The sequence below is a fragment of the Triticum aestivum genome, chromosome 4A (assembly GCF_018294505.1).
Source record: "Triticum aestivum cultivar Chinese Spring chromosome 4A, IWGSC CS RefSeq v2.1, whole genome shotgun sequence".
NCBI lineage: Eukaryota > Viridiplantae > Streptophyta > Magnoliopsida > Poales > Poaceae > Triticum > Triticum aestivum.
Window position 1 is genome coordinate 47,397,375 of NC_057803.1, and position 18,980 is coordinate 47,416,354.

The following is an 18,980-nucleotide window of genomic DNA, read 5'->3' on the forward strand; positions in this document are numbered from 1 at the left end:
GAGAGAGAGAGAGAGAGATCAAACACATAGCTACTGGTACATACCCTCAGCCCCGAGGGAGAACTACTCCCTCCTTGTCATGGAGAGCACCGGGATGATGAAGATGGCCACCGGAGAGGGATTTCCCCCTCCGGCAGGGTGCCGGAACGGGTCTAGATTGGCTTTCGGTGGCTACGGAGGCTTCTGGCGGCGGAACTCCTGATCTATTGTGCTCCCGGATGTTTTTAGGGTATATGGAGATATATAGGCGGAAGAAGTACGTCAGGGGGGCCACGAGGGGCTCGCGAGGGTGGAGGGCGCGAGGGGGGTGGGCACGGCCCCGTGCCTCGTGACCTCCTCGCAGATCCCCCGACGTGCACTCCAAGTCTTCTGGGCTTCTTTCCTTCCAAAAAAGAGTTCTGTGAAGTTTCCTTTTTCTTCGAAACCCTAAAACAGGGTAAAAATAGAAACTGGCACTAGGCTCTGGGTTAATAGGTTAGTCCCAAAAATGATATAAAAATGTATAATAAAGCCTAATATAGTCCAAAACAGTAGATAATATAGCATGGAGCAATCAAAAATTATAGATACGTTGGAGACGCATCAAGCATCCCCAAGCTTAATTCCTGCTCGTCCTCGAGTAGGTAAATGATAAAAACAGAATTTTTGATGTCGAGTGCTACTTGGCATAATTTCAATGTGATTCTTCTTAATTGTGGCATGAATATTCAGATCCAAAAGATTTAAGACAAAAGTTCATATTGACATAAAAATGATAGTACTTCAAGCATACTAACTAAGCAATTATGTCTTCTCAAAATAACATGGCCAAAGAAAGTTCATCCCTACAAAATCATATAGTTTAGTCATGTTTCATTTTTGTCACACAAGAATGCTCTCATCATGCACAACCCCGATGACAAGCCAAGCAATTGTTTCATACTTTAGTAATCTCAAACTCATAAACTTTCACGCAATATATGAGCGCGAGCCATGGACATAGCACTATGGGTGGAATAGAATATAATGAGGGGGGTTATGTGGAGAAGACAAAAAGGAGAAAGTCTCACATCAATGAGGCTAACCAATGGGCTATGGAGATGCCCACCGATTGATGTTAATGCAAGGAGTAGGGATTGCCATGCAACGGATGCACTAGAGCTATAAATGTATGAAAGCTCAACAAAAGAAACTAGTGGGTGTGCATCCAACTTGATTGCTCACGAAGACCTAGGGCACTTGAGGAGGCCCATTGTTGGAATATACAAGCCAAGTTCTATAATGAAAAATTCCCACTAGTATATGAAAGTGATAACATGAGAGACTCTCTACTATGAAGATCATGGTGCTACTTTGAAGCACAAGTGTGATAAAAGGATAGTAACATTGTCCCTTCTCTCTTTTTCTCTCATTTTTTGGGCCTTCTCTTTTTTATGGCCTTTCTCTTTTTTTGGGCCTTCTCTTTTTTATGGCCTTTCTCTTTTTTTGGGCCTTCTCTTTTTTATGGCCTTTCTCTTTTTTATTCCTCACTTGGGACAATGCTCTAATAATGATGATCATCACACTTCTATTTATTTACAACTCAATGATTACAACTCGATACTAGAACAAATATGACTCTATATGAATGCCTCCGGTGGTGTACCGGGATATGCAATGAACCAAGAGTGACATGTATGAAAGAATTATGAACGGTGGCTTTGCCACAAATACTATGTCAACTACATGATCATGCTAAGCAATATGACAATGATGAATGTGCTATGATGAACGGAATGGTGGAAAGTTGCATGGCAATATAACTCGGAATGGCTATGGAAATGCCATAATAGGTAGGTATGGTGGCTGTTTTGAGGAAGATATAAGGAGGTTTATGTGTGAAAGAGCGTATCATATCACGGGGTTTGGATGCACCGGCGAAGTTTGCGCCAACTCTCAATGTGAGAAAGGGCAATGCACGGTACCGAAGAGGCTAGCAAGGATGGAAGGGTGAGAGTGCGTATAATCCATGGACTCAACATTAGTCATAAAGAACTCACATACTTATTGCAAAAATCTACAAATAATCAAAAACCTCGGTACTACGCGCATGCTCCTAGGGGGATAGATTGGTAGGAAAAGACCATCGCTCGTCCCCGACCGCCACTCATAAGGAGGACAATCAAATAACACCTCATGTTTCAAATTTGTTACACAACGTTTACCATACGTGCATGCTACAGGACTTGCAAACTTCAAAACAAGCATTTCTCAATTTCACAACTACTCAACTAGCACGACTTTGATATTATTACCTCCATATCTCAAAACAATCATCAAGCATCAAACTTCTCTTAGTATTCAATACTCTATATGAAAGTTTTTACTAATCTTCTATACCTAGCATATTAGGATTTTAAGAAAATTACCATGCTATTTAAGACTCTCAAAATAATCTAAGTGAAGCATGAGAGTTCACCTATTTCTTCAAAATAAAACTACCACCATGCTCTAAAAGATATAAGTGAAGCACTAGAGCAAATAACAAACTACTCCGAAAGATATAAGTGAAGATCAATGAGTAGTTGAATAATTATGCAACTATTTGAAGACTCTCTAACATTAAATAATTTCAGATCTTGGTATTTTATTCAAACAGCAAGCAAAGCAAAATAAAATGATATTCTAAGAATGGCGAACATCATGTGAAGAAGCAAAAACTTAGGATCAACCGATACTAACCGATAGTTGTTGAAGAAGAAAGGTGGGATGCCAACCGGGGCATCCCCAAGCTTAGATGCGTGAGACTACTTGAAATATTATCTTGGAGTGCCTTGGGCATCCCCAATCTTGAGCTTTTGTGTCTCCTTAATTCCTCTCATATCACGGTCTCCCTAAATCTCAAAAGCTTCATGCACACAAAACTCAACAAGGACTCGTGAGATAAGTTAGTATAAACCATTGCAAAAACCTTATCATACTCTACTGTAGAAAATCACTAAAATTATTATTCAACATTTCATACTAAATGCCTCTGCATATTTAATAGTCCTATCCTCAAATAGAATCATTAAAAAAGCAACCATATGCAAACAATGCAAACATAACAGCAATCTGCCTAAACAGGATAGTCTGTAAAGAATGCTGCAACATCCATACTTCCCTAGCTCCAAAGATTATGAAATAAAATTCCCACTGTAGTAAATTTATCAGAGCTTAATATGCAAAAGATTTCAACATTTTATCACATTCTTACTTTTCTAGGGAATTATTGCAACAGCGGTAAACTTTCTGTTTTCAAACAGCGACATGTATACTTGTAACATAGGCATAGTAAAGGCTATCAATGCCACTTTTATTGAAATAAAAGATGAAAACCATTGTTCTAAATAACAGCAAGCAAATCCTAACAAAATAAATTGATTCTCCAAGCAAAACACATATCATGTGGTAAATAAAAATATAGCTCCAAGTAAAGTTACCGATGAACGAAGACGAAAGAGGGGATGCCTTCCGGGGCATCCCCAAGCTTAGGCTCTTGGCTATCCTTGAATATTACCTTGGGGTGCCTCAGGCATCCCCAATCTTAGGCTCTTGCCACTTCTTATTCCATGGTCCATCGAATCCTTACCCAAAACTTGAAAACTTCACAACACAAAACTTAACAGAAAACTCGTAAGCTCCGTTAGTATAAGAAAATAAATCACCAGTTCAAGGTACTGTAATGAACTCATTCTTTATTTATTGGTGTTAAACCTACTGTATTCTAACTTCTCTATGGTTTATAAACTATTTTAGTAGCCATAGATTCATCAAAATAAGTAAACAACACACAAAAACAGAATCTGTCAAAAACAGAACAGTCTGTAGTAATCTGAATCAAACGTATACTTCTAGAACTCATAAAATTCTGAAATAAATTTCTGGACCTGATTAATTTATATATTAATCATCTGAAAAAATAATTAACTAAATATCACTCTCCAAATAAAAATGGCAGCAATTCTCGTGAGCGCTAAAGTTTCTGTTTTTGACAGCATGATCAACAAGACTTTCCCCAAGTCTTCCCAAAGGTTCTACTTGGCACAAATACTAATTAAAAGTATAAAACCACATCTAAACAGAGGCTAGATGAATTATTTATTGCTAAACTGGAACAAAAAGCAAGGAATAAAAATAAAGTTGGGTTGCCTCCCAACAAGCGCTATTGTTTAACGCCCCTAGCTAGGCATGATGATTTCAATGATGCTCACATAAAGGATAAGAATTGAAACATAAAGAGAGCATCATGAAGAATATAAATAACACATTTAAGCCTAACCCACTTCCTATGCATAGGGATTTTGTGAGCAAACAACTTATGGGAACAATAATCAACTAGCATAGGAGGGCAAAACAAGCATAACTTCGAAACTTTAAGCACATAGAGAGGAAACTTGATATTATTGCAATTCCTACAAGCATATATTCCTCCCTCATAATGATTTTCAGTAGCATCATGGATGAATTCAATAATATAACCAGTACCTAAAGCATTCTTTTCATGATCTACAAGCATAGAAAATTTATTACTCTCCACATAAGCAAAATTCTTCTCAAGAATGATAGTGGGAGCAAACTCAACAAAATAACTATCATGTGATTGAAAATTAAGATCAAGATGACAAGTTTCATGGTTATCATTATTCTTTCAAGCATACGTGTCATCACAATAATCATCATAGATAGGAAGCATGATTTCATCATAGTAAATTTGCTCATCAAAGCTTGGGGGACAAAAAATATCATCTTCATCAAACATAGCTTCCCCAAGCTTGTGGCTTTGCATATCATTAGCATCATGGATATTCAAGGAATTCATACTAACAACATTGCAATCATGCTCATCATTCAAATATTTAGTGCCAAACATTCTATAGATTTCTTCTTCTAGCACTTGAGCACAATTATCCTTTCCATCATACTCATGAAAGATATTAAAAATGTGAAGCGTATGAGACAAACACAACTCCATTTTTTTATAGTTTTCTTTTATAAACTAAACTAGTGATAAAAATAAGAAACTAAAATACTCGATTGCAAGATCTAAAGATATACCTTCAAGCGCTAACCTCCCCGGCAACGGCGCCAGAAAAGAGCTTGATGTCTACTACACAACCTTCTTCTTGTAGACATTGTTGGGCCTCCAAATGCAGAGGTTTGTAGGACAGTAGCAAATTTCCCTCAAGTGGATGACCTAAGGTTTATCAATCCATAGGAGGCGTAGGATGAAGATGGTCTCTCTCAAGCAACCCTGCAACCAAATAACAAAGAGTCTCTTGTGTCCCCAACACACCCAATACAATGGTAAATTGTATAGGTGCACTAGTTCAGCGAAGAGATGGTGATACAAGTGGTATATGGATAGTAGATAAAGGTATTTGTAATCTGAAATAATAAAAACAGCAAGGTAACGAATGATAAAAGTGAGTGTTGGTGTCAAAACCGGAGGATCTCGGGTAGGGGGTCCCGAACTGTGCGTCTAGGCCGGATGGTAACAGGAGGCAAGGGACACGAAGTTTTACCCAGGTTCGGGCCCTCTCGATGGAGGTAAAACCCTATGTCCTGCTTGATTAATATTGATGATATGGGTAGTACAAGAGTAGATCTACCACGAGATCGGAGAGGCTAAGCCCTAGAAGCTAGCCTATGGTATGATTGTAGTTGTGTATGTTGTCCTACGGACTAAAACCCTCCGGTTTATATAGACACCAGAGAGGGTTAGGGTTACACAAAGTCGGTTACAATGGTAGGAGATCTGCATATCCGTATCGCCAAGCTTGCCTTCCACGCCAAGGAAAGTCCCTTCCGGACACGGGACGAAGTCTTCAATCTTGTATCTTCATAGTCCAGGAGTCCGGCTGAAGGTATAGTCCGGCTATCCGAACACCCCCTAATCCAGGACTCCCTCAGTAGCCCCTGAACCAGGCTTCAATGACGACGAGTCCGGCGTGCAGATTGTCTTTGGCATTGCAAGGCGGGTTCTCCTCCAAGTACTTCATAGAAGATTTTGAACACAAAGATAGTGTCCGGCTCTGCAAAATAAGTTTCCACATATTGCCATAGAGAGAATAATATTTACACAAATCTAATCTGCTGACGTATTCCGTAGTGTGACACACCATGGCCAAGCCTTTATTCATTTTATTATCCCACCTCAGCGCGTCATGCAAGGCGGTTTCCTTGGCTCGTCTTGTTAAAGCAGAGATCGTGTCCCCTTATTCCGGGATTCTCATCAATACGGGTGTGGGTAACCCAACCGCTTTTAGGACTCCTAGATTATAGGCAAGTCCAAATGGACACGGAGAGGACGCTTGATATTCACCCTCTTTATAAAGGGACAAGGCTTTTATTTTTCCCTCCCGTGCTCAATCGAATCCTTCCCCCACCTCAAGCTCAAACGCCCAAAGTTCAGGTCAGGTGCTCCGAACCTTCAGTCATGTCCGGATCTAGCCTTCAAGACCGATGGGTGCCTTCCTCCGTCTCGGAAGAAGACATCAAAAAGTTGAGGGAGGCCAGATATCTGACCGCCAAGATTATGCATCGGCTGCCTCCCCGAGGGCAGGTCGTCCCCCACCCCTGAACCCAACGAGAATGTCGTGTTCGTCTCCCACCTCCTCCGAGGTCTAGGCCTTGCTTTGGATCCTTTCGTCAGGGGTTTAATGTTTTATTACGGGCTAGACTTCCATGATCTAGCTCCGGACTCCTTTCTTCATATCACGACATTCATTGTCGTGTGCGAGGCCTTCCTCCGGGTTACCCCTCACTTTGGCCTATGGCTCAAGACCTTTGAAGTAAAGCCGAAGACGATCGAGGGGCAACATGCAGCATGTGGAGGTGCCTCAATACACAAGATGACGGGAGCTCCGTGGCCCAAAGGTTCCATCCCAGAGGTGTCTGAACTGTGGCAACAGGAGTGGTTCTACATCACGGCTCCTAGAAGTGCCAAGTGGGCGGCCGCCCCTGTTTTCCGCTCGGGCCCTCCACCACAACTGATGTCATGGATCAGCAGAGGTCTGAGCTGGGGTCCAGGCAAGGACGTGCCTATACTGCAAAGCCGCATTCGAGGTCTCCTCAATGGAGATTTTAGTTTGGTTGCGGTAATACTCCCTCCGTTTTTATTTAGTCTGCATATTAGGTTTGACTGAAGTCAAACTTCATAAAGTTTGACCAACTTTATAGAAAAAATTATAAGCATTTACCATAACAAATCTATATGATGTGTTAGTACATTCAATAATGAATCTAATAGTATTGATTTGTTATTGTATATATTAATATTTTTGTTTATAAACTTAGTCAAAGTTTACAAAGCTTGACTTTGACCAAAGCTAATATGCGGACTAAATAAAAATGGAGGGAGTACAAGTTATGCTGGTTCGTCAAGTCCAGCCTTGCAAACGCCGGCCTCTTCGCCTGTGGGAGTTCAATCCCGAGGGACCGCGTGTCATTCAAAATTTTCTTGGCCTGACGCACGAGGAGATGTACAAGTCATTCTTCGGACCTCAGGTGGAGTGTCCGGAAATGTTCGAGGACGTGGGCCTGAGTAGTAACCGCGCCGCCGAACAGGTAAGGCATCTTCCAGCCGAACATACTATCTTTCCCTTGTTACGAAGTTATTTCTGAGAGTTTGCTTTTTGACCAGGACTGGCTAACAAAGGCGAAGTTGATTCGGTGCTCGGCCCCCCTCCCCGAGGGTTTGGAAAATCCGGTATTGGAAAAGATGCTCCAGACCGCACCTTGCCTGGAGCCCTTGAAGGAAGATACAAAGGAGGATAATACGGGCGGACGTGGGCCCCCAACGCTGCCCATTCTAACCGAGGGAGCGAGCGTCTCCATGAAGGAAGACGACCAGAAGAGGAAAAGGACTGCGCCCGGGGATTCGGAAGCCGAAGCTTCCAAACGGGAGAAGAAGTCTCCCACAGAGGGTCCTACCTTGGGGGGCGCTGTTGCCGCACAAAGTCCGTGGGAGGATCAATTCTCCCGCGAGTCGTAAGTGACCCGAAGTACTTTAATAGTACAGATATGCCATCTTTTTCTTCTGAGAAAATAACCACCGCATATTTCTTTGTAGTTTGGTCCTTAGCCCCTCTCAAATGAGCTCGTCTTCGGGGGATCTTCTTCCAGAGATGATGGAGAGCGAAACGCCTCCTCCGGACTCCTCCGCTCCGGAAGCGGGCGACCCTGAAGTGTCGTCGCGGAGGGTCTCTCCGAGTCCGGTGAGGCCAGAAGATAATCCCATTGACCCCCGAAGCTCCCAGTGTCCGGCTCCCGAAGAGAGCAGACAAAAGAGTCCGGCACCGTCCAGTGTGCGGTCGGATGTTCTGAGGGAGTTAGTGGGGCGAGTGGCCATCTCAGATGAACATCGTGTGCTGATGAATACGATGATGGAGAGAATATCATCCGCCGAAAGCGGATTGCATGAAGCTTTTATGAGTCTACTGACAGGCTTTGAGGTACGTAAAAGAATGTATGATAGTCCTGCACATGCTAGGTGTGCCATGTGTAGATAGTAGCCCCTGAGACTCTGGTTGTCGTCGGAAACGACGACGAACAGAGGATCATATTCGCAGGTAATAACCATACTGCCTCTATGTGCAGGTGATGGAAGCTCCGGTGGCTAGCCGGACTAGCGAGTTTGCCCATTTAGAACGGCAGTTGGATGCGGCAGACGCCGACATCGAGCTTGTTAACAAAAGGCTTGACGAGGCACAGGGTAAGTGTCATTATCTGGTAAATGCCACATAGGAAGAGCAGCATGATGCTAGTATCTTTAATATGTTGTGACTGCAGATGGGGCTACCACTGTTGAAGCCTTGCAGGCAGAACTTGCCCAAGCCAAGGAACAACCGAGGTTGGGTAATGCGGCTGCTTTGAAGGCGGCCGAAGAGTTGCAAGCCGAGAAGGCCATGCATGGCGAGAGCCGAGACAAGATGGCCAAGATGGCCATAGAATTAAAAGCCGCCGCCGACCGTTGCCGGGTTCTTGAAAAGGAAAACCAAGCGAAGGCATCGGACCTTGAGAAGGCTGCTGCGACGAAAAAGGACCTCCGCTCTGCTATGAGGGCAAAGAAGGAGGAGCTGCGGGAAGCCGGCGATATTGTAGCTGGGAAATCCTTTATGTTGCGGAGGAAGTTCGGAGATCCATGGTATGCCCCTCTGGATCGGTTGTGGAGTTCGGAGGATGTATATATGGATTTGGCGGCGAGCGCTGCCGATGCGGCCAAGTATGTCCAGGGTCAGACGGACCGTGAAGTAGACCAGCTGTTTTGGAGACAATTCCATTCTCCCGAGCGTCCGCTTTCATTGACTGACCAATTAGCCGAATGGGCCAAACTAAATAGGTTGTCCGGACTCTCCATGAGGTCTGTTGTGGATCAGCTGTGGCCGGAAAGGTCAAAACCGAAAAGCTATTTCAGCTTGGTGCAGCAGTTCCTTGACGTGGTGCCGCGCATTAATGCGATGAAGAGGTCGGCGTGCATAGAGGGCGCACGGATGGCCTTTGTCCGTGCTAAAGCATACTGGGCGGAGATGGATGCTACCACTATTGCAGCGCGAGATTCGGCCATAGGTCGAAGGGCTGCTGAGCACTACTTTGAAGAAGTTCTTGAGGGTGCTCGTTTGATAGAGACCCAGTGCTCAAAAAATATTATGTTTGAGTGATATGTAATCTCATTGTAAGCGAAATGCTTTTATAAATTTTTATAAGGCTATTTTTATACTTTTGCCTGAAAGTAATACGATGCCTCCTAGGCGGCCATTTATGTATACATGTGTATAACCTGAAAGATTGCAGCCGTCGGCTCCAACCCTCACGCATATAATGCGGAGGTGCTCGCAAAAACACGCATTCACACTTAACCCAATGTCTTGGTCCTATTAAGGAGGTGATAGCAGAGCGAGCGAGGCAACCGGACTATAATGCTTTAGCACTTTCACTTAGCCATAGGAGTTTGACAGTGGGGCTACTAAATAGCCCATGGTAGCTCCGCACTTTCCCGATCCCGGGGTGCATACATGCCTGGCCGGAAAATGGCCCTTCGTTAAGGCGGAGGAATTCTAACATTCCAATAGGTCATCGAGTGGTTGACCAGTCTCACGCTATATCATGACAGTCAGTTTTCGGCTTTATCTACTAAGGTGCTCGTCCGGATGAACCAGGGCACAATCGCAGTAGTTCTCCTGGTGCTACCTTAGCCGGTAAAGCGGAACGTAAGGCACCAAAACACAGGAGCCGGGCAAACCCAACATTTGACCAAAGACAATGATTCGAAGCTGATGCATATAGGGCCAAACTCGCGACGCCAAACACTCCCTAAGGTATTCGGTCTTTGTGGTATAAACTAGGCCGAAATAATGGCCTTTGTAAGAAGCCCCTTGTGTCCAGGTACGTGCATTGTTCTGGCATGGCCACACGCCAAAACGTCAGCATCCTTCTCAACGGTGGATATGTATCAACAAGAGACAGTAAGAAAGGTTTACGCAGGGTCTTAATCTAAAAAGAATCCTTGGAGCGGGTCCCTGTTGTACGTCTGTGCCTGTGTCTCCGTTGTGCCGTATCCTGGACGGGTGTGGCACAATGATCGTCTGTAAAAGAGAGGAATTTAGGTGAAAAAGTTGCCGTGCAAAAAGATAGTTTGTTAAAGAAACCATGTATAATTCAAGATGAGAAGAAATTGCCACTCGTCTGCGCGTGTTGAGCCCCTTGTATTGACAAATAGGGGTGTGACCATTTATTCGGTATAAGTAGCGGCGCCAGACTCGATTAGTTGTATCTGAGGTCTTGACGACCTATTGGATGCTTTCGCTTGTCCGGGCGCCTTTAGTGTGCGGTTGCCAAGGCAGCCTCACTCTCTTCGGCACGCAGAGATCGCTTGATATTTCCGTGCACTGTAATGATGCCACGTGGACCGGGCATCTTGAGTGTGAGGGAGGCGTAGTGTGGTATTGCATTGAAGCGAGCGAAAGCTTCGCGTCCGAGCAGTGCTTGATAGCCACTTTGAAACGGAGTGATGTGGAAAGTTAAATGCTCACGACGGAAGTTATCGGGGGAGCTGAATATAACTTGTAGTAGGAGGGAGCCCGTACAACGAGCCCCTGGGCCTGGCGTTACTCCTTTAAAGGTAGTATTGCTATGGCGAATTTGTGTTGGGTCTAACCCCATCCCACGGATTGTATCCTGATATATTAGGTTTAGGCTACTACCGCCGTCCATCAAGACTCTTGTGAAGTGATATCCGCCAATTACTGGGTCTAATACCAGGGCAGCCCATCCTGCGTGTCAGATACTTGCTGAGTAATCGCGATGGTCAAAAGTGATCGGTTGAGATGACCAGTGGCAGGACTTCGTGGTGACATGCACTTGGGTATATTTTCCTGGGAGTGCCGCGTTGTTTTTTCCCTTGATTATGTGTAACACGTTTACTGTTTGACTTCTGGTGGAAATTTCTTTTGTTCCCCCGTGTCTTGCTTGGGGGGCTCGTCCTCGTCTTCACTTGGTGTATCCTCCCCCTTGTGTACGGCGTTGAGCTTGCCGGACTGCTTGAAGACCCAACATTCTCTGTGGGTATGATTAGCAGATTTACCAGGGGTACTATGAATCTGACATACTTGGTCCAGAATTTTGTTGAGGCTGGACAATTCATCCCTGGTGCCTTTAGGGGGCGGCTTTTGACCTGGCCGAGAGCTTTTGAATTCGGCATTTACTGTCGTGCTCTTCATGTTGTCTTCTTTATTCCGGCATTTGTTATTGTTGTCGCGCCGTGATTTCCCGTTTCCATCTCTAACTTCAGATGTACTGGGGTCGCTAGTGCTGCATCTGGCTAGCCAGCTGTCCTCACCTGCGCAAAAGCGAGTCATGAGGTTTTTTAATGCGGCCATCGTTCTCGGCTTATTTTGGCCAAGGTGTCTGGCGAGCCATTCGTCACGGACGCTATGCTTGAAAGCTGCCAAGGCTTCAGCATCCGGACAGTCGACAATCTGGTTCTTTTTAGTAAGAAACCTGTTCCAAAGCTTTCGGGCTGACTCTCCGGGCTGTTGAGTTATATGACTCAAATCATCCACATCCGGAGGTCGGACATAAGTCCCTTGAAAATTTGCCCAAAAGGCGTCTTCGAGCTCTTCCCAACTTCCAATGGAGCTTTCGGGGAGGCCTTTGAGCCAGTGACGAGCTGGCCCTTTGAGCTTGAGGGGTAGGTACTTGATGGCGTGGAGATCATCTCCTCGAGCCATATGGATATGAAGGATGTAGTCCTCAATCTAGACCCCAGGGTCTGTTGTTCCGTCGTATGCCTCTATGTTTACGGGCTTGAATCCCTCTGGAAATTCGTGGTCCAGCACCTCATCGATGAAACATAGGGGGTGTGCGGCACCCCTGTAGCTGGATGTACTGTGTTGTTCGGATGTTTGTTGTGTTGCATTGTATGCTGGGGCGCGCTTGCGTGGTCCATAGATGGATCTTGTTGCGCCGTCCTTTGGGTGCGAGCCCTCGCATGGGTCGCGTATTGTATTGTGAGCGGCGTTGTATGCAGCTCTGTGTTGGTAGAGGGGTCGTCTATCCGACCAGGTGGCTGCTTTGATATTTGGTTGTGGGGGTTCTGAGGCCTCCTCATCGAATTCGGGTAGCAGCTTCCGCTTTGGGTAGCTCTTGGAGGGGCGATTGTCGCCGTACCTTGCTGCAGCGTTGAGTATTTTACTCCATCTGATTTGGAGTGTGTCTTGCACGGCCTTGAGCCTTTGCTTCTACTTTTTCAGACTCCTCGCGGTGGCAACAAGCCTTTTACGGGCAGTCTGCTGCTCCGGGTGTCTGTCCGGTGTTATGTCGTCCGGACCATTATCTTTGATAGGATTTGTTTGTTCGGTTTAATTATCCGGATTGCCGTTGTCCGGCAGCGGTTCACCCTGCTCCAGCACTGGGTCTGTGTGATCGCTATTTCTGTCGAGGCGGGATTTGGGGCGGCGCTTGCGTCGCCGCTTTGACTGCTTTTCGAGGGAACAAGCCTTCGGTGCGTCATTCCGCTCCTCGTCGTCATCTTTTGGTGCGTCCACCATGTATACGTCATATGACGAGGTGGCGTTCCATGGCCCAATAGGCGCTGGTTCTTCATCGTCTCCTTCATCGGCGTCCATACCGTCGATGTCTTCGGAGTCGAAGTCGAGCATGTCGGTTAAATCATCAACAGTGGCTACAAAGTGGGTGGTGGGTGGGCTTTGAATTTCTTCATCGTCCGCATCCCAATCTCGCTGACCGTAGTCCGGCCAGGGTTCTCCTGACAAAGAGAGAGACTTTAGTGATTTTATAATATCGCCAAAGGGCGAGTGCTGAAAGATGTCCGCGGCAATAAACTCCATGATCGGCGCCCAATCGGATTCGATCGGCAGAGGTGCGAATGGTTTGGAGTCTGGCTCCTTGGAATCATGAGCCTCGCGGAGTGTGGGGCTGGTGTTCGGCTCGATCTCCATTAGGATCGCAGCCCCCGAGACGGCGTCCAACCACCCATCCTCGGTCGGCGCGGTTGACTCCGAATTAAGGGTCGAAGCCGATGCGGGTGCGGCCTTCAGGGCACTGTTAGGCGGCAGAGCTAGATCATGCTTGTCGTGGCAGTGCGGCGCGCTCGGCAGTGGCTCGAATCCGTCAAAGATCAAGTCCCCGCGGATGTCAGCCGTGTAGTTTAAACTTCCAAATCTGACCTGACGGCCAGGGGCATAGCTTTCGATCTGCTCCAGATGGCCAGGTGAATTGGCCCGCAGTGCGAAGCCGCCGAAGACGAAGATCTGTCCGGGGAGGAAGGTCTCACCCTGGACTGCATCGCCATTGATGATCGTAGGAGCCATCAAGCCTGACGGCAACGACACAGAGGAACTCTCAATGAAAGCACCAATGTCGGTGTCAAAACCGGCGGATCTCGGGTAGGGGGTCCCGAACTGTGTGTCTAGGCCGGATGGTAACAGGAGGCCAGGGACACGAAGTTTTACCCAGGTTTGGGCCCTCTCGATGGAGGTAAAACCCTACGTCCTTCTTGATTAATATTGATGATATGGGTAGTACAAGAGTAGATCTACCACGAGATCGGAGAGGCTAAACCCTAGAAGCTAGCCTATGGTATGATTGTCTGTCCCTACGGACTAAAACCCTCCTGTTTATATAGACACCGGAGAGGGTTGGGGTTACACAAAGTCGGTTACAATGGTAGGAGATCTGCATATCCATATCGCCAAGCTTGCCTTCCACGCCAAGGAAAGTCCCTTCCGGATACGGGACGAAGTCTTCAATCTTGTATCTTCATAGTCCAGGAGTCCGGCTGAAGGTATAGTCCGGCTATCCGAACACCCCCTAATCCAGGACTCCCTCAGTGAGCGTAAACGGTATTGCAATGATAGGAAATAAGGCCTAGGGTTCATACTTTCACAAGTGTAAGTCCTCTCAACAATACTAACATAATTGGATCATAAAACTATCCCTCAACATGCAACAAAGAGTCACTCCAAAGTCACTAATAGTGGAGAACGAACAAAGAGATTATGGCAGGGTACGAAACCACCTCAAAGTTATTATTTCCAATCAATCCGTTGGGCTATTCCTATAAGTGTCACAAACATCCCTAGAGTTCGTACTAGAATAAACCTTAAGACACAAATCAACCAAAACCCTAATGTCACCTAGATACTCCAATGTCACCTCAAGTATCCATGGGTATGATTATACGATATGCATCACACAATCTTAGATTCATCTATTCAACCAACACACAGAACTTCAAAGAGTGCCCCAATGTTTCTACCAGAGAATCACGACGAAAACGTGTGCCAATCCCTATGCATAGGTTCATGGGCGGAACCCGCAAGTTGATCACCAAAACATACATCAAGTGAATCACATGATATCCCATTGTCACCACAGATACGCACGACAAGACATACATCAAGTGTTCTCAAATATTTAAAGACTCAATCCGATAAGATTACTTCAAAGGGGAAACTCAATCCATTACAAGAGAGTAGAGGGGGGAAGAAACATCATAGGATCCAAATATAATAGCAAAGCTCGTGATACATCAACATCATATCACCTCAAGAACACGAGAGAGAGAGAGATCAAACACATAGCTACTGGTACATACTCTCAGCCCCGAGGGAGAACTACTCCCTCATGGAGAGCACCGAGATGATGAAGATGGCCACCGGAGGGGATTTCCCCCTCCGGCAGAGTGCCGGAACGGGTCTAGATTGGCTTTCGGTGGCTACGGAGGCTTCTGGAGGTGGAACTCCCGATCTATTGTGCTCCCGGATGTTTTTAGGGTATATGGAGATATATAGGCGGAAGAAGTACGTCAGGGGGGCCACGAGGGGCTCAAGAGGGTGAAGGGCGCGCCCAGGGGGTGGGCGCGCCCCCTGCCTCGTGACCTCCTTGCAGATTCCCCGACGTGCACTCCAAGTCTTCTGGGCTTCTTTCCTTCCAAAAATGAGTTCCGTGAAGTTTCAGGTCAATTGGACTCCGTTTGGTTTTCCTTTTCTTCGACACCCTAAAATAGGGTAAAACCAGAAACTGGCACTGGGCTCTGGGTTAATAGGTTAGTCCCAAAAATGATATAAAAGTGTATAATAAAGCCTAATATAGTCCAAAACAGAGATAATATAGCATGGAGCAATCAAAAAATATAGATACGTTGGAGACGTATCAGCGGGCCACCCCGCCGCTCTCCGTCGCCTGCCGCCACCGGACCGGCGGGGAACGAGCAGCAAGCGTCCTTGGTGCACCCCTTGGTGCGACCGGACGGCCACACCGCCACTCCATCACTGACTCCCACTGGTTCATCGTCTCACGCTCGTCGCGTTCCCACGGACGCACGGGCCACGCTCCTCATGGCGCACGAGCTCCTGCGCAACCGCCCAGTCGATGACCTCTACGAGGACTGGCTTAACTGCATCGCCGAGCTTGTCCGTGCCGCAGGAGGCTCCCCTGCGCCGTCCCACTCTCTGCCTCGCCCTCTGCCAGCCACGGGCGATGCAGCTCAGGAAGCACCTCCACCACCTCTGCACCAAGACGGCGCCCTAGCGCCAAGGCGCGACCCACTACGTCCGGCGCCCGCGCGTGAAGAAAGAAGCTGTCAAGAAGTCCCTCGACCACAAGAGAACGCTCCGCCACTCCTCGCACTGCCGCGCCAGGATCGTTTGCTGCGGCAAGGCCCCGCGCCGCTTGCCGTAGCGGCGCGCGGGCGACAAGACCAAGTTCCACCTCCAAGGTTGGCCCCGGTGACCACGGCCGGCTGTCGTGCCTTCACCCCCGAGCTGCGTAGCTTCGCCTGGCCGGGCAAGTTCAAGCCAGATCTGCCTCCTCGCTACAACGGCACCCCCGACCCCGCGGAGTTCCTGCATCTCTACAAAGTGAGCATCGAGACGGCCAACGGCGACGAGAAAGTCATGGCGAACTGGTTTCCCATGGCTCTCAAGGATGGCGCCCGCTCCTGGCTCTTCAACTTGCCTCGAGGCTCAATTTCCTCCTGGGACGAGATGCGCAACCGCTTCATCGCCAACTTCCAGGGCACTCGCGACCGCCCCCCGGTCGCTGGTGACCTGCGCCGCATCAAGCAACAACCAGGAGAGACCCTGCAGAAGTACATCCAGCACTTCAACAGCGCGCAAATCAAGATCCCCAAGGTGACCGACGAGGCCATCATCTCAGCGTTCTCCGACGGCGTCCGCGACATCAAGATGAAGGAGGAGCTCGCCATCCATGAGGAGCTGTGCATGACCTTGGAGCTGTTCAACATCGCGACCAAGTGTGCAAGAGCTAAGGAGGGGCGCCTCTCCCTCCTCGAGCTCCCTGCTACGGACCCGGAGAAGAAGAAAGCCATGGCCAAGGATGTGAAGCGCAAAAGAGTGGCCGTGCTCGCGGCGGAGCCAGACACCAAGCGCGGCCGAGATCTTCCCGAGTCATCCAAAAGCAGCCGACCGTTCTACGCCTTCCATAACCTGCATACCCACAACACCAGCGACTGTCAAGAGCTTAGAGCCATTCGAGAAGGACGCTTTGGTCGACGCCTTGAGCACAACGACCGGGGCTACGGCCAAGGAGGAGGACGTGGTGGAGGACACTGGGACAACCGTGGCCCGCGCCAGGAGTGGCACGACCGGCCTCATGAGGACCGCTGGCAGGATCAGCCTCGCGAGGGCGCCTGGAGGGACCAACCTCGTGAGGATTATCCTCAAGGAAACGCTGGCCTTCCTCCACTATCGCCACCACCTGGAAGGAATGATGACCACCACCAAGGCGAGGGGGCTGGGGGCTTCCAGGAGCCGTGCGCTACCGCTTGCATCTTGGGCGGAGCTCAAACCCCAGCCTCGTATCGTATCTTCAAACAGTTTGCTCGCGAAGTGAATGCAGTCCTCCCCAAGCTTGAGGCCACATGCCCGCTCAGATGGTCCAGGTGCCCCATCACGTTCAGTTCGGCAGATCATCTCAAGTCCACATCTACTGCAGGCGTCCTCCCAATGCTTTGTTCACCAGTCATCAACAACGTGCAAGTTACCAAGACCCTCATCGACGGCGGCACAGGGCTCAATGTCCTGTCCGTCGACACGTTCGACAACCTCCAAGTGCCATATGACCAGCTTCAGCCTACCAAGCCTTTCTCACGAGTGACCGACGGTCTACCACCCCGATCGGGCAGGTCCGCCTCCCCGTTACCTTCGGAGAACACAACAACTACCGCACCGAACTCATCGACTTCGACGTCGCTTACATCCGCCTGCCGTACAACACCATCCTCGGGTATCCAGCCATGGCCAAGTTCATGGCGGTGACTCATCACGGCTACAATGTCCTCAAGATGCCAGGAAGCGGCGGAATCATCACAATCCCGTGCGAGGAAAGAGACACGGTGTGCTCTCTCGAGCGTGCCTTCCAAGTTGCAGCAATCGACGACCCTGAAAGCCAGGGCGAGCGCCCTCCTGAGGCCACCCCCAAGAAGAAGAAGCAGTTGTGCCATGAAGGGCCTCAGGCAAGCGGCGCCTTGTCAGGATCGGCGCCCGCGCCTGGGGCGCCTCCCTCCATCGCATAGGAAGGCGCACCCAGCGCCCCTCTCGGGCAGGGCTCGGGGGCTCTCTTCTGGAGGGCCTCAGACTTCGCCAGCATCACGAGGGAGGTGCTTGGGCACCACTTGGAGGCGTGCTTTGCGACACATTTCCCTCAGGAGAACACAGGGCAAGGAGTGCCCACCGATCAGGAGTTCATCACCAAGACCACTCAGGAACTGCAAGACACAAGGGCCATGCGCGACAACCGCCGCTCACCAGGCGCAGCTCCCCATCCAGGCGAGGATGCCGGGCTGCGCGTCTGCATCGATGTCCCAGGGCTCAACTGGACCGCCTCTCAGGAGCTTTTCTGGCCTTCGCGTGTGGGACGCTACGATGGCCCACCTCACAGCTACATTCGCATGCCTTTTGGCCTGCCGAGCGTGGCGACCGCCTATCAACACAACCTGCGGAGCATCCTGGCCGCGCAGGAGGCCAGGCACCACGCTGTGCTGACGGAGATGAAGACGGTCCTCAAGGAACCCCCTAGACCCCCAGAGCCTCCCGAGGCTCAGGGCCCCGGTGGCTCATGAGGAGTAGCCCCTTCGTCGTATACCTTCAGCTGCCCCAACTCTCCTTCATCAACAGAACCAGGTGACATTTTCCAAGTTCATTCAGCTGGGAGCGCCCCCAGGGCTGCATCATTCCCAGGCCGCGTGGGTCCGTCCGTGTGGCATGTATCTCTCCTTTTTTATGTCTTTAGCTTACCTTGTTGGGGGCGCCCCTCGGGCTGCATCATCCCCAAGCCGCTCGGGCTGGACCTAGTGGCTTGCATCTTCCCCGCATTTACTTAAGCATGTTGCATCAATGCTTAATCTATCTATGACTATGACCTGCTTGATTGTCGCCCACTATGGGAGCCGTGCGCCGGTCGTCTTTCTTCAGGACCCTTCGCGTGAGTAAGTTAAGCAT